The following is a 19,808-nucleotide window of genomic DNA, read 5'->3' on the forward strand; positions in this document are numbered from 1 at the left end:
CAACCATTTTATTATTATCATAGATTCTGTGGGTCAGGAATTCAGACACATGGCAAAGATGGCTTGTCTCTACACCACAATATCTGGGACATCATGTGGAAAGACTCATGGACCTGGGTGATTCAATAGCTGGGAGCTAGAATCACCTAAAGCCTTCTCACCCACTCTCTGGAGCCCAGGCTGAGACCACTCAAAGACTAGGATGTCTGACCAGAGTGCCTACACATATTCTCTTCACAGCTTGAATTCCTCACATCCTGGTGTTCTTAAACTAGTCAGACTCCTTTCATGGAAGCTTAGGATTCCAAGAGCAAGTATTCCAGGAAACAAGGGAGAAGCCGTGTAATCCTTTATGAGCCAGCCTTGAGTCATGTGACATCACTGCCACCATATTCTACTGGTGGAAACACTTAAAGCCCACCCAGATTTGAGGAACAGGAACATAGACTTAATGAAGAGAGTTTCATAGAACTTGCAAGCAATTTTAAAAACTAACACAATCCACTTTCTGGTCACAGATGAATCATATTACTGTATATGCAAAATAAACACATTCCCTCCCAAGAGCCTCCCTAAAAATATAATTTCATTACAGCATCATGCTCAGGCTTAAGATTTAAGATTTTGTCCAACTAAATCCATTCCAGTGTGGCTAAGGCTCCTCAGTTGTAATTCCGTGGATATATTCTTTTAGTTCTGGAAGCCTGTGAACTCAGTAACTAAGCCATCTATCAGCACAACTTCCAACACTGAATGGTGAGCCCATCAAAAGATAACCACAACAGATACTTGCACTCAGAGAGGGAGAAGATGGGAGGCATGAAGCAGTCACTAGTCCATCGAATTCTGAAATCTGGTCTGACATAATACCTTTTCTCTGCTTTGGGCTCAAACTCCCTGTTAAGTAGTCCTCCATAGCTCTCGGCCTCATTGTGTAGAATCCTGGTTCTACCTTTCTAGTCATCCTTCCTTTTCTATAAGATATGGCTGAGTTTTGCAGCCGTGTAGACTTCTTAACCTGTTACCTGCCTGCAACTGTTTGGTGGTAATGATTTCTTACAATTTTCTGTCTCTGTCTCTTCATTCCAAGATGATACATAACCTTTACAAACTTTGTGAGTTTCCTGTGTATCAGTCTACGATTCACTCCATTAGACAAAGACTATACTCCACATCTTCCTGTGAAGATGCTACAGGGAAAATGATTCTTAGAAGTTCTTTTTTAAAAGAGAGGGTGTGCACAGCACATACTTAAGATGCTCAGAAGGTCTTTTGATCTGAAAAGGTAAGATAGACAGCTTCAAAGATGGCTTTCAGTGATCCCTCTTTATGACATTCATGCCCTTTTATAATCCTCTCCATTTGAATGTTGACTGAGCCTAGTGACTTCCTTCTAACAAACATTATAATCAAAATGATGGGATGTCACTTCTAAGAGTAGGTTACAAAGTGACTCTGCTTCTCTCCTGTTCACCCCCCTGCCCTCTCATTTGCTTGCTCTAATGGAAACCAGCTGCCATGGTATGAGCTTCTCTATGGAAGGGCCCATGTGGCACATAACTGAAGGAGCCTCTGGCCAACAGCCAGTGATGAAGCGAGGCCCTCAGTCCCACAACCCGTGATGAGCTGAATCCTGCCAATGACCAGGGAAGTGAGATTGGAAGCAGATGCGCCTCCAGCTAAACCTCCAGATGAGGCTGGAACCTTGGCCTACACCTTGATTGTACCTAGTGACAGTGCATGAGCCAGAGTGGGCCCATAAACAACTCCCAGTTCCCAACTCACAGAATCTGTGGACACAAGAAGGCATACTGGGATCCTTGAGGAAAAACTACAAGTTGTGATGACAAACCAGGACTCTGGAGGACAAACTGGTACCGGTTTCTGTCTTTCACAGTTGCCAATTTGGTCATATGGGTGGCCTGCGGGATAAGCTGGCACCCTTTAAGTCTACCTGGCTTGGGATTTGCAGATGCCGACAGGGCAATCTGGCTGGAGCTGGAGGAACCACAGACCTGGCTGCTAGGTGACCAGCGATAAGCAAGAGTGCGTTAGCACCCAGAGTAGCTTGGTCTTGCATGACCTCCAGAGTAGAAATATGGCTGCTACTCATTTCTGCATTTCAGATCTTATGTGGATTTCTTCTGTGGCAAAGCCTAACTCAGAACCATATAGAGAAGGGGATCCTGGGAAACATTCTACTTCTGGCTTAGCTAAATTGACAAAGTGTAAAGTCACTCAATTTCAAAACTAGTAAAATATATAATATATAATTATTCTTACATGATTTATTTAGTTTGGATTTTTAAGTAATGAGATTTTCTTCCTTTCTACCCAGTAGTTATCAAAGTGGACATAGAGACAGGCTACACAACTCAGTTGAAACCAGCAATAACAATTTTCTCGGTGATTTATAGGCAAGTTCTAAATTGAATAAGAGCTGGAGCCTTTTCAATTTTGAAAGATATAGAACAAGGTATTTTTATTTATTTAATTGTTGGTTACTACCTTAAAAATGGTATAATGAAAAGTAACATGAAATTTGTTTCGATACATATAAACTTCCTCAGTGAGGAAGGAGATGTGCATTGAGAAAAGGAAAAAAAAAAAAAGGCAGGAGAAAATCTGATGTGATAAAGGAAAAACACCAGCAATGCATCAATCCCGGAAACCGAGTAGAGCGAATGGAGCTTCTCTCGAGGGGGATGGGAGAAAGCCAGGTGTCACACCAGAACACAAGCTGACTATGAGTCAACTATCCAACCCCGCTATTTAAAATTCAGGAGGATGCTCAGATTGCTAAATGGATCATAAAATGCAAGATCTGGAAAGTTGCCCTCTTCTATATTCTGCTTGGCCTGTCTCTTGTAAAGTCTGTGCTCAGTTTTGCATTTAGGAAGGAGAGTCAAAAGATCATAAAGTGTGCCTAGAAATATTTAAAAATTCAATCCATGAGTCAAAGCCAGAGAAAGTAAATAAGGGCTAATAAAAACATATAAATATATATTTTTCTTTTTGAGGGCCCATGAAGATCAAAGGGGGTAAAGGGAATCCTCTTATTCTGATCGAAAGCGACTATGAAGAAAACTATTCAATGTGTATCTTAATTAATTCACTCAACAGTCATTTACTGTTCCAGGCACTCATAGATGCTGAGGATACAGCAAAGGGACAAAAAATCACAGTCCTAATCACATTCATATTTATTAAATAACTAGGTTAACGGTGATGATGATATCTTTGTATTATGATCATGGATATTTTTCTTCTATATTTTCTAAGTTTTATACATGAGATTTATATCTTATAAGAAGGAAGAAGATTAACTTTAAAAAATAAATTTGACTCAGATAGGTTAGATATCAGGAAGGTCAATGGACAAAGGGACTGTTGAATGCCAAGGACACACGTCATTCTGCCACCTCCCTCTCCAGGCACCTGACACGCCGTGGCAGAGACACCTCTCCAGGATTCAGTGCCTTCTTCCTAATACCTTCAAGTCAAATGTTTACAGACTCTCTCTGTTCCTTACCTCTAGATTCTGGTGTATTTCCACACGTAAGGATGCAAAGTAAGCCTTTCATGTGATAGGGGCAGGTAATTTCCTTCTTTAAACGTTTGTTAGCTGTTTTTGAAAAACATTTGGTTCTACTTCCGCCGGAGTTTCAGTGCCTTGTTTCTCTACTTCTTCCTTGCCGGTAGCTAGAGTGTCTCCCGACACCAAATTCTCTCGGCTAAGTGCCTATGCTGAATTAATTCGTTATTTATTCAACTGATTGACTGATTCCCTCAACAAGTTTGAGTGACTACTCTGTGCCCGACACTGGGGTGCGGCCATGAACAACACAGACAGGATCCCTCCCATCATGAAGCATATATTCTAATTGCAAGAGGATAACAGTAAATTATTAAACAAATGGAGCGCATTACATAATTGAACTCAACATAAAAGTCGGATGTACGTAGAAAAAAAAGTACGGTAAAAAATATATCTCTGGTTTATCTCATCTCCTTTGAGCTTCCACCTACTGGTTAGTGGGAGGGACATTGAAAGTCTCCTCTAGTTTAAAGTTAATCCAAACAAATAATGGGAACCGTCCCTGCAGGGCTGTGGTTCTCAAATTGCGGTGGGTATCAGATTGTGGTAGAGACTAAGATGGGTATCCAGGCCTAGGCCCCATTCCACTTCTAGAAGCCTGGCCTTTGTGGGCTTTATTAGCTCCCCAGGTGGTTCTGATAAACCAACCACAAGGCATGAGAAGCACTGTCTATAAAATTCCCAGTCTCTGTCAGACAAAATGCTCAGATTCTCATTTAGCCTCTCTTCTAGTTACATCCCTGACCAAAATGGGGAATGAGTCAAAGCGCTAGGGCCTTGGTTGCTGATTGATGTTTGAGCACAAGTTTATGGTGGGGGAAGCTCATCAGCTGTCTTCTCTGGGCTGAGACAGGGCCCGAGGCGTCCTTTGATGACTTGGTTTCCTCTCCGTTACTGCTGGCACTAGAGGCTTTTGGGGCTTGACCTCGGTCCCTTCCAGCTCTAGCTGAGACCTGTTTTTCAGAACTCATTACAAAGCCACCTGCTTCCTACTAAGGTAATGCCCTCTGACAGGCTTTCCTAGCTAGACCTTCAGAGTTGTAGGTCCTGTTTTTATATTGTAGAAGGCAAGGGGACTCAGGATATCTCTAGCTCCGGGCCTCATACTGAGGGCGATGTTGTGCTCCCAAGGTTACTATTGGGGCTTTGCTTGAGGGCAACTTGTGAGGAGACCCAAGTGTAGGAAGGAGGGGCTGCCTCTCCTTCCTCTTGCCTTCCACAGTTCCCAGGGATAGAAAAGGACAGGCTACATGGCCTTTCTCTTCTGTCTGGATTTCCCTTATATACATACAGTTCTCTGATCTCTTCCACAGAACCGGGTCTTTTATAAGCTAAAGGAGATAGAGGAATTCAGATAATCCTTTTTCAGAACCAAGCAGGACGGAAGCGTGGCTTTTGAATTTCAAAAGCTTCATGTTACCTAAGACTTTCTCCGTACAACCCTACTGGAATTAATCCTAATCAGCAGGTGAATGATTCTAGAAAAGAACCAAGATTTATTCTCAGGAAGGCAAAAACAGAATCACATTAATAATTTAAGAGGAGAATTATTTTCCCTCTGTGAAAATAAGCAGTAAACTTTCATCACAGTGATAAACTCTATTAATATAATTAAACAGGCTAATATGACAGAGCAGGGCTGAGAAGAGGGGAGAGTGACTTTGAATAAATGGTAAGGAAATGCTTTCCTGAGTGGGTGACATTAGAGCTGAGACTTGAATGGTGAAAGGAAACAGTTTTGAGACAGTCTTGGAAAAAAGCGTTCCGGGCAGAAAAATCAAACGCCAACTCCATGGGGGTACCCATGAATTTGGCCTGTTTGAGAAAAGAAAGAGGTCTCGTAAGTCTGCAGTAGAGCAAGTGCTCCGGGAGGTAGGCAGGACCAGACCGTGAGAACCTCACAGGCCACAGTAAAGACTCTGGGTTTTCTCCCAAGTGAAATATGAAGCTGTTTGATTTTTTTTCCCCCTTTTGGAGCAGGGGAGTGACTTGATCTGATTTATGTTTTCAAAAGATCACTATGGTGGCTGAGCCGTGATGGAGCGTAGACTGGGGACTAAAGGAAGCAGGCAGACCCAGTTAGCAGGCCGTTGGATTATTTAATTCAGGCGAAAACTAATGGAAGCTGGCTCAGACAAGAATGTCAGATGGGTCACGTACAAGGGGCCGTGGGTGGGACAGCGTCTGGAGAGAGGTGACAGGATTGGATGTGAGGAATGAGAGGAAGAAAGGAAGCGGGCAAGGATGATTCTCGGGGCTTCCACACTTCTAGGTGAGTAAATATATGTATGCAGGTATATGTATGTGAGCATATATTTGCATGTAAATACAAGGATATGTATGTGTCTAGATAGGTAACATCATTTTTTAAAAATATATCCTTTCTTTTAAAAACAGTTTGCAGGCTGTGGGCTCAGTTATTTTTTAAGGAGGGTTGCTACATATTGCTGATTACACTGTCCCAGGTAGAAAAAAAGGATTAACATTTTAATCACTTATACGAAAGGTGCTGTGCTAAATACTTCATGTTATCTCGCTGGAAATGTGTGCCTCAGCTTTATGGAGTTACCGTTTCTACTATTTTAGAGGTGAGGAGACTTTACCCTGGAGGGAAAAGAACGGACTAACAGACTTCAAACATTTATTCCACCCACATTTTTAAAGGACGTACTGTGTGTGTTAGATTCATAGCTGAGGCTAAGAATGGGCTCGTTCGTTACCATATAGTATGGCCCTCTGACCATTCACCGGGAAAAGAAGTTTGACATCCTCCTTGTTGGGTGGTATATTTTCTAGGTGCCAGATCAGTTAAAACGAAAGATCTTGCCTTTCCTTCACGAACTTGAACCAGATAGAGCACCTGTCGTCAAAAATATTCTCCAGCACACACCGCATGAGGGTGTCCATTGAAATACGTATATCTCGTACAAAACAAGGTTGTTATGGTTTTAGATGGTGGAGTGTGACCAGGGTGGGAGTGTTTAAACTTAGTTGTTGTTTTTGTTTTGTTTTGTTTTTTGGTTTTGTCTCTCTTCCTGCAAGTTCAGCTTCTGCTGCCTTTGTAGTTTTCCCTGTAACACAGCAGCACTGGGGATGCCAGCCCCTCTAGGCAGCTGCTCTAATGATCGTCCGCACTTGCTACTTACATCATGTCTTTCTTCTGCAGGGTCTGCAATGCCTCCCTTCTAAGGAATAGCCCCAACCTGCAGACACCAATACAGCTTCCACAGCGCTCCTCCATTAGCCTTTCTGCACTTTTTTCAAGCTTAAACCCACTTCTGGTTTTCCCTAGCAGGATTGGGCCATCAAATTTATCTCCTATTTTCATGTAGAGGTTTTTGGCTTTTTTTGGTTTTGTGTATGGTTTTTTTTGCTTCTATGCCTTGCATTCATGGTGTGCAAGGATGAAAATAAAGGAACAAGGTTATTTTTAAATGGTAGTAAAGATATATTCAAGCGATTATTGGCCATTCAGGGAACTCGCCTACAGAATCGTGTAATGAATCAGTTCATTCTTTACCCCGACTTCTCTCTAGATGGAAAGGGCAACCTAAGGATGTATGGAAACAACTTTGAAATCCACATGAGCCAAGTCTGAACATAAAGACCAGAAGCAATACCATTTTGGTTCAAAATAATGTGCTGCTATTAAGAGAAGAACTTTAGTTTCTTATAAACTAGGAGGGGGTAGGATGCCAAAAATTTTGGAATAAGTGTAAAGCTTCCCAAAGAAATTACTTCAGGCATTGAGGGCTGCGCTCATATAAAAGAGTAAATTCTGGTATGCTCACTAGATACTGGGTCATAATACCCCCGCACCTTCCTCTTCCACTTGCCAGATTTTATTATCTGTTATGTTTTTTTTTTTCATTTTTACTACCTGAATTAAAGCTCACTACTACAAATCTTTAGTCAAATTCTGGACATTCATGTTTTCTTTTTTCTTTTTTTTAAAGATTTATTTATGTATTTTAGAGAGATTGAGAGAGAGTGAGAGTGCCAGTGAGCAGTGGGGAGGAAGAGAGGGAGAGAGAGAGAGAATCTCAAGCAGACTCCCCGCTGAGCGTCAAGTCTGAGGGGGAAGAAGGGGCTTGACCTCACTACCCTGAGATCATGACTTGAGCCAGAACTAAGTGTCATGTCAGACACTTAACCGACTGAGCTGCCAGGTGCCCCTGGGCATTCAGATTTTCAACTTCTATATTAGAAGTTTGGGTACTTTCTGCTAAACATGTCTAAAACACAAGTCCTCATTTTTCTCCTCCAAATCTTGCTTCTCTTCTCATTTCTCTATGGAGGGGACTAAAGAGCTGTTAAACTCGGCCTCCATGGCAATACAGGCCAACTAGCTTATATAAAGACTCAACTGTAAGTTCAGCACTTCCTATTCAATACTCTGTTCAGGACTCTAGTAATCTCTCGCTTCACTCTTCCCAGCTGCTCTGTATGATGAAACCCTCACCACTCTCCTCAATTCCTTTGGCCCATCACTCCTTACAGTTGACTTTGCCTCCTAGTTGATTTTTCATATCACCTGTGTAACTGTGACTGCAAGTCCCTACCCTCAGACCAGACCTTACTGCGAGCTCCCAACCAGCAGGCCACTGATTGTATTCACCTAAATCTTCTAGAAATCACCACAAACTCAGTTTAAAACTGAACTTGTCCTCCTGCAACTCCATTTCTGTTCAGGTTGACACCATCTCCTGCCAGGATTGTTTGAGCTCTGTAGGATTGCTCTCCTTGCCCCCAGCCTCGATTTCTGTCAGTTCACATGTGTATTTCTGTTTTGTCTAAATGTGTCTAATTTCATTTTGCTTAAAAGCACTTCATCCAAATTAAAACTAACTTTTATGTAAAATTAAATGTTAGATAAAGGGTCTTGAGAGTCATCAAAGAATGGCTTATTGCGTTCAAAAGGAGATTAGAAAAAAAAAATCAAGCACTCAATGCAATAAAGTTAGAACCAATAGTAGGATAACCCCCAAACAACTATTCAGTAGGAAATGAGATATTTTGTTTTTCAAAATGACTCTGAGTTTTAAAGATGACTTTAAAATATAAGATTTCATGGTAGAAATTAATAAGAACATGAGCAATACATTTCCAACCCCCTGGAATATAGTGAAATAGTACCCAGAGGAAAATCGTTATTCTTCCACGAACTTATTAAAACACTATAAGAATTGAAAATAAGGGAACTCCATATTCACCTCAAGAGGCTAGAAAAATAAAAAATATTAATCCTAGGGAATTACAAGAAACTATTTTATTGATTAAAACATTACTTGACAAAAGAAAAAAAACCCTTAGATCCTTATTACAGGCAAAAGCTGATTTTTTGAAAAGATCATCATAACAGAAAAAAACACATGTACATTTGACCCAAGAGAGAAAGCATAAATAATGATGCCAGGACTAAGAAAAGGAATAACGACAGATTTGAGTTAATGTAAATGAGAAAGTAATTACAACGGTAGATAAAAAAGTAATTTCCAAGACCAGGGAAATCACTAAAAATCAATTCCTATAGAGGTAGAGTACCTGAATAGTCCAAAATGAAACGGTAACCACCTCTCTCCACAAGGCAATCAGCTCAGGTGATTTAAGAGTGTTCGATAGACAATGCCTGTGGTACTTAAACTCTTTCTATACAAAAAAAAAAAAAAAAAAGTACTTCTCAATTCATTCTCTAGCTAGTATAACCATGCTATGCAACTACACAATTGTTTTGTATACAGCAACAAAAATGTGCACCAATCTTATTTATAAAAATGGATGCGAAGTCCTAAATAAGATACCACAAATCAAATCCAAAAACCGTATGACAAGATTCACTGTACCAGGCAGAGTTTAGCTCTAAACTATTTGGAAATATATTAATGTAATTTGTAAGATAAATAGATTAATGGAAAAATTTATAATCATATTGTCAGGTAATTTTTAAAAGATAAGAATTAAGATCCAATTGGAAAAAATCTCTTTGTAGAAAAAGCTAGGTATTTTTCAAATGAAACTCACAAATTGTTTCTGAAGTTGATCTGGAATAGTATGTGCAAAAGAATAGTCAAAATTTTATAAATAAGAGCATTATTACCATCTCGTATTTATGAAGAATGTACAACTTCCAAATCATTCTCATGTGAATTGTTAAATTTGATTTGAAATGTAGGCAGGACCCATACTGCTGCTCTCTGGATCAAGTAATCTTTATCTTTTCACCTTGATTATTGAAACCTCGCCTTGCTGGTCTCACAGCTTCTGCTTCTGGCCCCGTTTCATCATTCTCAATACAGTAGCCCAAGTGATCTGTTAAATATAAGCCAGGAAACATTATGTCTCTCTACAAGACCCTATGGTAACTTCCCATCTCTTTCAGAGAAAAAGCCAAAATCCTTCCTTTCCTATAGCCAACCCACCCCACCTCCACCTCCATTCCCTCCCTCACTTCCTGTCCCACTTATTTCTCCTGCTCTCCTCCAACCGCATTGGCTTCCTCGCACTTCCTCACATAGGAGGGTTATACTCCCACCTCAGGGTCTTTGCACTGACTCCTGCCTCTGATACATGCCTTTTCCTGATACATTTCCCTTCTTTAGATTTTTGACTCAAACCTCACCTTCTCAGGTGGTTTTTCTTGATGACCCTACTTAGAATTGCAAGTGCTTTGGTTCTCTTTATCCCTCTTCCCCTTGTTACTTTGTTCCATAACCTTTCTTGCTCCCTAAGATAATACACATTTCATATATTTGACTTACATGCATTGTTTATCTTCTGTCTTCCTCCAGTACAATGTAACCTTGATGAAGACAGGGTGCTCTATGCCCAGTGTCTAGAACAGTGCTAAGCAGATGTGAGCTCTCAACAAGAATTTCTCGGATGAATGCATGAGTTACAGATGGAGTAACGGATCCCAGAATAGTTAACGTACCCTGTGTTAGCAAGACTTCACTGGGGCCTCCATCTTCCCATTCTCTAACCCACTCTATTTTTCCAGCATACTCTTTTATTGCTATGATATCCATATCATAAATTTGAATTTGCATTTATTTTGATTGTCTGGTACTTTTAAGTACTTCCAAGTGAATACATTTTGTTTCCTAACGCAAGAACCACAGAACTTAGAGTGTAGCTTGAATCTGGTCATTTCTCAAATACTTCCTTTTTAGAATTTGACTGCTTTTTTTTTAATCAGAGCTACACCCTAACAAAGACCCTAGAATGTTCAAATTAGTATGTTAAATAGAAGAGCGTATTAGATCAAGTAGTGTATAGATACACAGAATGCTATTTTTTATGAATGCGATGGGATGCAGATAAATTCTCTAGAAATGCCATGATTTGCAGAAAATTCAGGGGATGACATATTTACATTTTTATATGAAACATCAATATTATGCAACATCAATATTATGCAACATTCTGCCTTTCACATCAAGCTGCAAGACCCAAGCTGTCCTTGTATGTTTTTGCCTGAGACTGTTAGTATCAGGGAGCCCGAGGGAAAATAAAGGTGTTAGATTATTTTTCAGCCTGAACTGCACACATTAAAAGAAAACCCACAGGAATAGGCTATAATATATATATATATATATATATATATATATATATATATATATATATATATATATATTTTAAAGCATTGAAAATATACCAGGGGACTTTTGTTTTAACCTGAAAGTTTCCTCTATCTTGGGGTCACACATATGGCTCTCCTCTACTGCCCAGTTAAATAATTGATTAGTCTCTCAAGTTTGTCTTTTAAATGTCTCAATCACTCTCAATCGTAATAATATGAAGGTTGATGCAGGGGAACTCTGTCATAGTTGTTATCAACTTGAGCTGTTTAGAGAGGGAGATAGTTCGACATATTAGTATAAGTTTGTAAGGTGATATTTTCTCTATTTCTAAATGAGGGTTACGTTAACTCGACTGATGGCAAGCCTCCCAGGGAAGCTGTGGTGATTCACTTTTACACAAGTGAAGCGAATGATCTTGAATTTTTAAAAGTGGGAGTGCTCGGGTTATAATCGCCATTCCTTGTTTTATTTGTCTTACTTTCACCCATGTCTCATTTGTGTTTATATTTGATGGTTCAGGGAAACGCAGGTGACTGCTAAAAACTGCAAATTTAAGATATAAAGCGTAGAATAAGACGGCAATTGCAAAATGTGCCATGTTCTCTGTGAAAACTGACAGGAAAATAAAGAATGTGACAAAAGCACTCCTGAATATTATTTCCCGAAAAGGTTTTACTTGAGCACACAAGATCAAGAAGAATTCCATTCTGGATCTTGTCAGCATTTCATCCTTTAGATAAAATTAAGAGGTGAACCTATTTCTTGATTTTTTTCCTATTTCAGTGCAGCAACATTTCCTCACCAGGTGAATCTAATAGCTCAGAATACTTTTGGGGCAGAAATTTCTGACTGAGGACAGAGATGCAGAGAATATTCTTTGTCTTTAAAGACAATAAAGATTAAAGAGAGAGAGGGAGGAGGAGGGGGAGAAGGAAAGGGGTCTAGGCACACACCTAAAACGCAATTTCAAATTTTCACTGAGGAGCCTCACGAATGGAAAATTAGCTCACAACAGAGACACAGACAAAACCCTTTCATCTCCAGCTTTATCTAGGATTGTCCACAATGGAACCAAGGCCTCCCAAAGAGCCATTTCTGCACAGTGGCGGGGTCACATTCTGGTTAACCCGAGGGTCACCGGGTAGGCAGGGACGCTGGGACCCACTGAAGCACGCCTCTTGTCTCTTCAGGCTAATAACTGGACTCCATCTAGTGGTCAGAACGATGAACTGGGATTTAGCTGCTTACAGAACGAGACTAAACCAAAGCAAGCAGACCGAGGCTGTTCTTGAAATTTGAGGGCTGCTGTTGTCAGAGGGTCTGAGGGGACTAAATAAAACAACAACACAGCACAGAACCTCTAGGTCCTGGTATCGGATACCCTGACACCTCCTTTTCTAGGTGGGAGCCTGTCGTGGCCGAGGCCCTGCAGGCCACACACTGTGTGTGCTCACTCTGATGGTTTTGGGAGATGCATTACATTGTTATGTGACACAAGGGAAGATGGCAGGAAGAGTAGTGGGTGGAGTGTCAGTAGAATTGTCTCTGCTCTGTGACTTTGGGCAGGTGCCTGGGGCAAGACATCTGTGGGACAGTTTCCTTGTGTCTGAGAGGAGGTGAGACACAAGACTTTCTTCTACTTGTCTATTTAATACCTGCCAGGCGCTCTGCTGGGTGCCTGTGGGGCTCAAGGAGTTTCCAGTTGAAGAGAATAGATAAAAGTTTAATGTATGTTTCAAAAATACATCATAGGAGGTGCAAAGTTCCATACCAGCAGACCACGAGAGAGTTCTATGCAAAAATGTGAGGGTCAGATAGCTACTCAGAGGCAGTAGGAGTGAGAGGTGACAGATATTAAATGTCTGTGACTGTCCGTGGCTATATCCATGACCATACCTATTCTCTGTGTGCATGCATATAAAAAAGATAAATACATATAAATATATACATACATACATACTTGCAAAAGCCAATTTTAAAATTTCACAATCAATAAAAAGACAGATGAACACCTGGGGAAAACATTTGGAACATGAACAACAGATCAAAATGTTATTTTGTGCACATATTCTTACAAATGAATAATGATAATAATAACAATAACTCCTCTTAGTGACTAAATGAGCAAAGGATGTGAACAGGTCACTCTCAAAAAAGAACTACATATGTTTAAAAATCCACAAAAACTATATTAAGCTTACCAGCAATTAGATAGATCAGTTTAACTTTAAATAATTAAATTAGTGTGAATTCCTGATTATTCAGTTAACCAAAGTTAATTGTTAATAACAATAAATCACAAAATTCTTGTTAGAGCAGCAAAGTTCAAAAGGGTCGAGAACCCTAATACTGAACGTACTGTGGAGAGATCAGGCTTTTGTGCACTGATGATGGGAATGTAATCTATCTGACTAAAGTTTAGAGACGTGAATCAACATAGACAATATTCAATTCTCAGGAATGAATCTAAAAAGAACAACTGAATGGACAACTATACAGAAATGTATTTGTAATAATCATCATTTGTAGGATTTAATATAATAGCAAAAAAAAAAAAAAAAAAAAAAAAAAAAAAACAACCCTAAAATCAAAACACAGCCAACAACAACCAACTGACCCTAAATATTTTGCTATTTGGGAATGACAAAAATAATTGGGGTATCGCCTTGTAGTACACTATTACAATGTAATGAAAATTTGGCTATATCTACATTTGTACCATAAAAATATTTATAATATGCTAAGGAGAATATAGCTTACAAAAGTATGCCACAATTTTATTGAAATAATAAATTGCATATGTACATGAATTAGCCTGGAAAAATATCCGGAAAGATATGTATTAAAACATTACTAGTGGTTATCTCTCGGTGGTGAGATTACAATTTCCACTTTCTTTTTATACCTTTCTCTATTGCCTGTGTTGCCCACAATTATGATAGATTACTTTTATTATCAGATAAACCAATTAAGCAATTTTTATTGAAGATGGGAGTAAAGCCTGAGCAACTGGGACAAATTTCCATGAAACGCTACAATGTTCCTAATCTGAAAGTATAATTTCCTGCTTCGGTTTATAGTACTGCAGAGGTAAATAAAGGGACGAACAAAAGAGATGTATCTTTCACAGACCATAAAAGTTCCATTTCACTGGTGAAAAATTCTCTCTTCTCGTATCCCTGAGGCACTATATTAAGTCTCCATATGGAAGGAGGTAAAAAGGAAACTTGCAAAGACACAAAGACTGTCTCTGAAGGAGGCCGGCCAACAGAGTTCGCATGGTTGGAACACATTCCCACCCCCACCCCCACCCCCGCCCCCACCCCCACCCCCACCCCCACCCCCGCACACACCCTGGAGGGCCTGCAGTCCTCCGTCCATGCGCTGGCGCAGGCGCTGTGGTCAGAATCCATCGTCTGAGTTGAAGAAACAGTGATGGAGAGCTAAGCCTAGACAAGGAGAGGGTGCGGATGCGTGAGGATACAGGCCGTTCATGGGCTCAGTGACGTCCATAGACCTCCTGTCTCTACACTGAAGGTCCAGGTCCCGAGTGTCTCACACCTGATCAAGGAGGATGTTTTCCACAGCTTCTCTGAGGATAGCTTTCTTCTCTGGTCCTTAATACTGTTGTCGAACTTACTCCGTCAGCAGCTACAAGGAGCGAGACACACTTGTGTTTGAATCCTAGCATTATTGTGACCCCTGGGCAAGTAACTGATCTCTCTAAAATTTCACTTTCCTCGTCCGTAGAGCAGGCATAACACCCCGCATGTGACTCTCGGGAAGGGTGAGGTGGCGATAGCATCCAGCACTGGGCTTGGCACATAGTCAGGGTTCCAGAAATGAACAGGAAGCCATTTCCCATATGTTGAAGCCAAGCAGGTGTTAACCTTCATTAGATCTAAGTTGGATGACCCTATCCTTTACCAAACAAGCAAGATCAGTTTTGAGAGTGAGAGGGGGGTGTATTAGTTATGCTGATGCAAGATGTGATCTGGGGACTCACCTGGGCCAATAAAGACAGATGGCCATGCTGCTTGAACCGGACAACGTTCATGATGGTTGGTGTGTGATTATCGGCACTGAGTCTCCGTGACCGCCTATGGGATGGGGGGCAGGAGCATCTGCTGATGCCCTGAGCGCACACCTCGGGCGCACTTATGCTGCATTACCATTACTCGCTTGCCTGTCAGCGTCCCCACGGTGCGCTGTGTGACTTTCCATCGCTGGTGCCTGGCATAGAGTACGTGCTCAATAAATGTTTATCGAATTTATGACCAGATGTCCTGGAACGATTAGTCTCAGATGCCAGGAAATGGCTCCCGCGCCATCCGGGTGGTTCCTGGCTGTAAGCCCAGCTTCCTAGCAGTTGGACAATTGCATCCTGATGGTCAGCCAGAGGCAGCAGCCCTCACCTCTACTACCTGTTGGGTCAAGGGTAGAGTTGCTGACTGCTGCTCTCCAGATGATGTCCTGGGACTTTCTGAGGGGGCTAGGACCTTCTCCGGCCTTCTTGGCGTCCTGTTGTGCCACTCTGTTTTACCTGCCGAATCTCCTCTTAAATCTGTAAGACTGTGAGCCCTTGGAGAGCAAGCAGCAAGATTGTTTTGTTTACATGAGTATTCCCAGTTCTTAGAGTGTCCACACAGATCTCAATAAGTATTTGTGAGATGAAAAACTTAAAAATGGTAGTAATTAGTTATGAAATAAAAATCAAAAGATAAAAATTGGAAAGAGTATTGTAACTTGCCATATAAATTTGGAAAGTTCCCTTATCTTTGGGTCTTATTTCCCATATCTATAGAATGGGAATAAAAATATCTCACAGTGTGAAAAAAATACCTCACGGTGTGGCATCGGGTATGCCAGTTGTCACCAAAAGGCATAAGGTGTAAGTAATATTAGTACAGTAAGTCTGTAAATCATAGTGGCAATGCTAATAGCTTTGGGTTCAGAGGAATCAGAGTTCCAATGGAGTCTGTCTACCTTTTATCAATGGTTAGAATTTGAACATTAACTTAGCTTATCCAAGTCTCAGTTTCCACTGCTGTAAAGACTAAACTAGGGGCCACTCTGGAAAAGAGTATAGAGGTTCAAACTGGAGGGTAAAATGCTGAGCTAGATAAGTCAATCAGAGAAAGACAATTATCATATGATTTCATTCATATGTGGAATTTAAGAAACAAAATAGAGGAGCATAGAGGAAGGAAGGGAAAAATAAAACAAGATGAAATCAGAGAGGGAGACAAACCAAAAGAGACTCTTAACCATAGGAAACAAACTGAGAGTTTCTGGAGGGGAGGGGTGGGGGGATGGGGTAACTTGAAAATGGGCATTAAGGAGGACATGTGACAGAATGAGCACTGGGTATTATATAAGACTGATGAATCACTGAACTCTACCTCTGAAACTAATAATATACCATATGTTGATTAATCGAATGTAAATAAAATTAAATTAAATTTTAAAAAAGAATAAAGCCTTCCCATATCAAAAGAAAAGAAAAAAAAAAAAGACTAAGGTAGGGGCGCCTGGGTGGCTCAGTTGGTTTAGTGTCCAACTCTTGATTTTAGCTCAGGTCATGATCTCAGGGTTGTGAGATCGAGCCCCACATCAGGATCTGCTCTGGACGTGGCCCCTGCTTAAAATTCTCTCTCCCTCGGGGCACCTGGGTGGCACAGTGGTTAAGCATCTGCCTTTGGCTCAGGGCGTGATCCCGGCATTGTGGGATCGAGCCCCACATCAGGCTCCTCCGCTGTGAGCCTGCTTCTTCCTCTCCCACTCCCCCTGCTTGTGTTCCCTCTCTCACTGGCTGTCTCTATCTCTGTCAAATAAATAAATAAAATCTTTAAAAAAAAAAATTCTCTCTCCCTCTGCCCCTCCCCACCTCCTCCTCTCTCCCCCTAAAAAAAAAAGTGCATTTATCAAATATAAATCTTTAAAAGAAAAGAGTAAGTTAGATATTGTGAAAAGAAATGAGTATTTTCTATTGCTTAACAAATGAGAGATATTATTATCAATATTATTATTCATATCAAAGTTTACTGTAAGATCTTAGAATTTTATGAATGTGTTTCTGTTATCAACATATCTATTATATGTAAAATAAAAATGTATTTTTTGTTTATAAAATAAATATTAACATTCTTATTCCCAATTAGAAAGCCAGGAAGGTTTATTAGGTTTGGATTATTGGGAATTGAGGATGAATTGATAGATACAATGCACAGAAACCGATAAACACTGAAAGTTCTATGGTATTATATGGTACACAAAGTATTTCCACAAGATCCACAATGTCGAAATCCACCACGAACCGTGGGCAGGTTTTCATGTGTTCCTGCGGATTGCATTTATTCCTCAGCATATTATTTGGGAGTTCCCATGAACACTAAAAACCATATGTTACTCATTTACCTGGCTGATTTAAGAGGAGTTTGATAGCTTCCAAAAGTTTCCACTCTCTTTCGTAGCCAGAAAATCAAAATGCAGGTGCATCAGAGAGACTGGAAGTAGTTTAATGTAGATTTGTTGGGTGGGGGAGAATACTGGGAGAAACACTTTCTGTAATTGTGTGTGTGCGTGTGTGCGTGTGTGTGTGTGTGTGTGTGTGTATGAACACACAAGCCTCTTTGACTACACACCACACAGGAGAAAGAGGTAAAGAGTGGAGAGAGCCCTTCCTGCATTCAATGAAAGAGACAAAGGATCTTAACAACTTACTCTGAGCCCTGGAAGAGTTTCAAAGCAGGTGCTTAGAACTCTTTACTCTCTGGTCCTTAGGTGCTTTCATTTGCTAGTAAGTCCACTTATTTACTAGTGGCTCAGTCAGAACTTGCGAACACTTTTCAACCTTATATATCCACATGGTATTTATATTATCATCTTGATTACTTATCGTTGCTCATAGTTTCCATTTAAAAACATCCCACTTCAGGTACGAATCTTTTACTCTAAACTGGCTTATAAACAGGAATGAATAATTCAGCACCCATTTTCGTTTATCCGTTCCTCTCTCTAGATAGGATACTGAGGAAAAGAACTCTAAAGCTGCACACAGTCTGAAAACATAACTAAGATGTATTTCACACATATAATCCCATTCTAAGTCCAGAAACATTAACACGTCCAGTCAGTTGATGCAAACTCTTGTACCCTGGAAAGTTAAAAAATACTTTTTCAAAAGGGTTTTAGAGGAGCCTAAGTCTTTCAGAAAACAGAATGCAAGTGTGTTCTCTGGATTATAGACACTGAAATTTTCCGCTCTAAAATGAAGGCTTCTCTGGGCAAACACCCAATATCACATGGAGAAGCAACAAGAGAGTTTGAAACTGACTGTTTTTGTCTAGTTTATACCCACAACTTTCTATTTTAGCCTTGAAAATGGCCGCCGTTCTGAGATAATTATTTTTAACTGTTTATTACTTATTTTGATAACAATCTGTCTCAAAGGAAGAAGGACTGGTAGTATATTTGAGAAGCACTTCACCTTTTTATAAGATACAAATATATAATGTAATTTTAATAATGAGATTTTTTTCTATAACATTTACATGTTTTAATTAATGCTTTTTATTTGTCATTTTCTTGTAGAAAACTTACTGAACAGTTAGTATCAAAAAGGAATTGAAATAACTGTCGATGAAAAACAGGATAAAATGCTTTAACAGTATTTAACTTCATCTACCTATCTATCTATCATCATCATCTATTATGTATACGTATCCCAAATGTTCAGAAAGGGCAAAGAGCTGTTACGTGGAAAAGTGGACTTAATGAATTAGGAACAGACGTAATGTTATCACACAAAGTTGTTGAGAGTCAATGGAAAGGCGTCTTGGGAGCGTTCCGCCCTGTGTAATGTAACGCCTGGTAAGAGTAGCCCAGCTGGGTCTGAATGGTAATTAACATCTGTATTTTAAATAGCAGGTGAGTAAAAACTGGATCTTGTCCCAGGACGAATGACCTGAGGCAGCTTTTAGGTCAGAGAGTGATTAACATATAATCTTAAAGAAGTATGGATTAAGTTACATTTTATAATAATGTTTTAATTTTAGTTAGCCATGAACCTCCTATTTGATCGACCAGGGACATAAAATAGACATTTTCCTGAAGAGTCAAAGGGAAACTACTTCCTGTTTATTCCTTAGATCAGCACCATGCAGGAGAAGCTTTTGTGATGATGGAAATGTCCTACATCTGCGTTGTCCAATCAGATAGCCACTAGCCATGTGTGGCCGTGGAGCACTTGAAAGGTGGTTTCTTGGACTGAGGGACGGAATTTTTACTTTTATCCAATTTTAATTAATTTAAAGTTAAATAGCTACATCTGGTTAATGGCTACAGTATTCGTGCAGCTTTAGATTCAAGCTCTCCTGACTCTTGGTGAGGGGATTTTTCTGGATGGTTTAGTGTTATCAGATGCTAGACCTTTAAAACCTTGGCCAAAACTAAACCGCAAGCTGCCTGTCATCCAGGAACCTAAAGAGCCTCTTATTTAAGGTCCCTCCACTTTCAGCCACTGGTGTTCATGTTGATTAATGAATAAATTACAATATAGGACCTTGTCTCTCTAACAGTTGTCATGAAATAGTCTTCAGATTCCCAGGGATTCAAAACAAACGTTTTTC

The sequence above is a fragment of the Ursus americanus genome, chromosome 8 (assembly GCF_024610735.1).
Source record: "Ursus americanus isolate L20-20 chromosome 8, mUrsAme1.1.p, whole genome shotgun sequence".
NCBI classification, from domain to species: Eukaryota; Metazoa; Chordata; class Mammalia; order Carnivora; family Ursidae; genus Ursus; species Ursus americanus.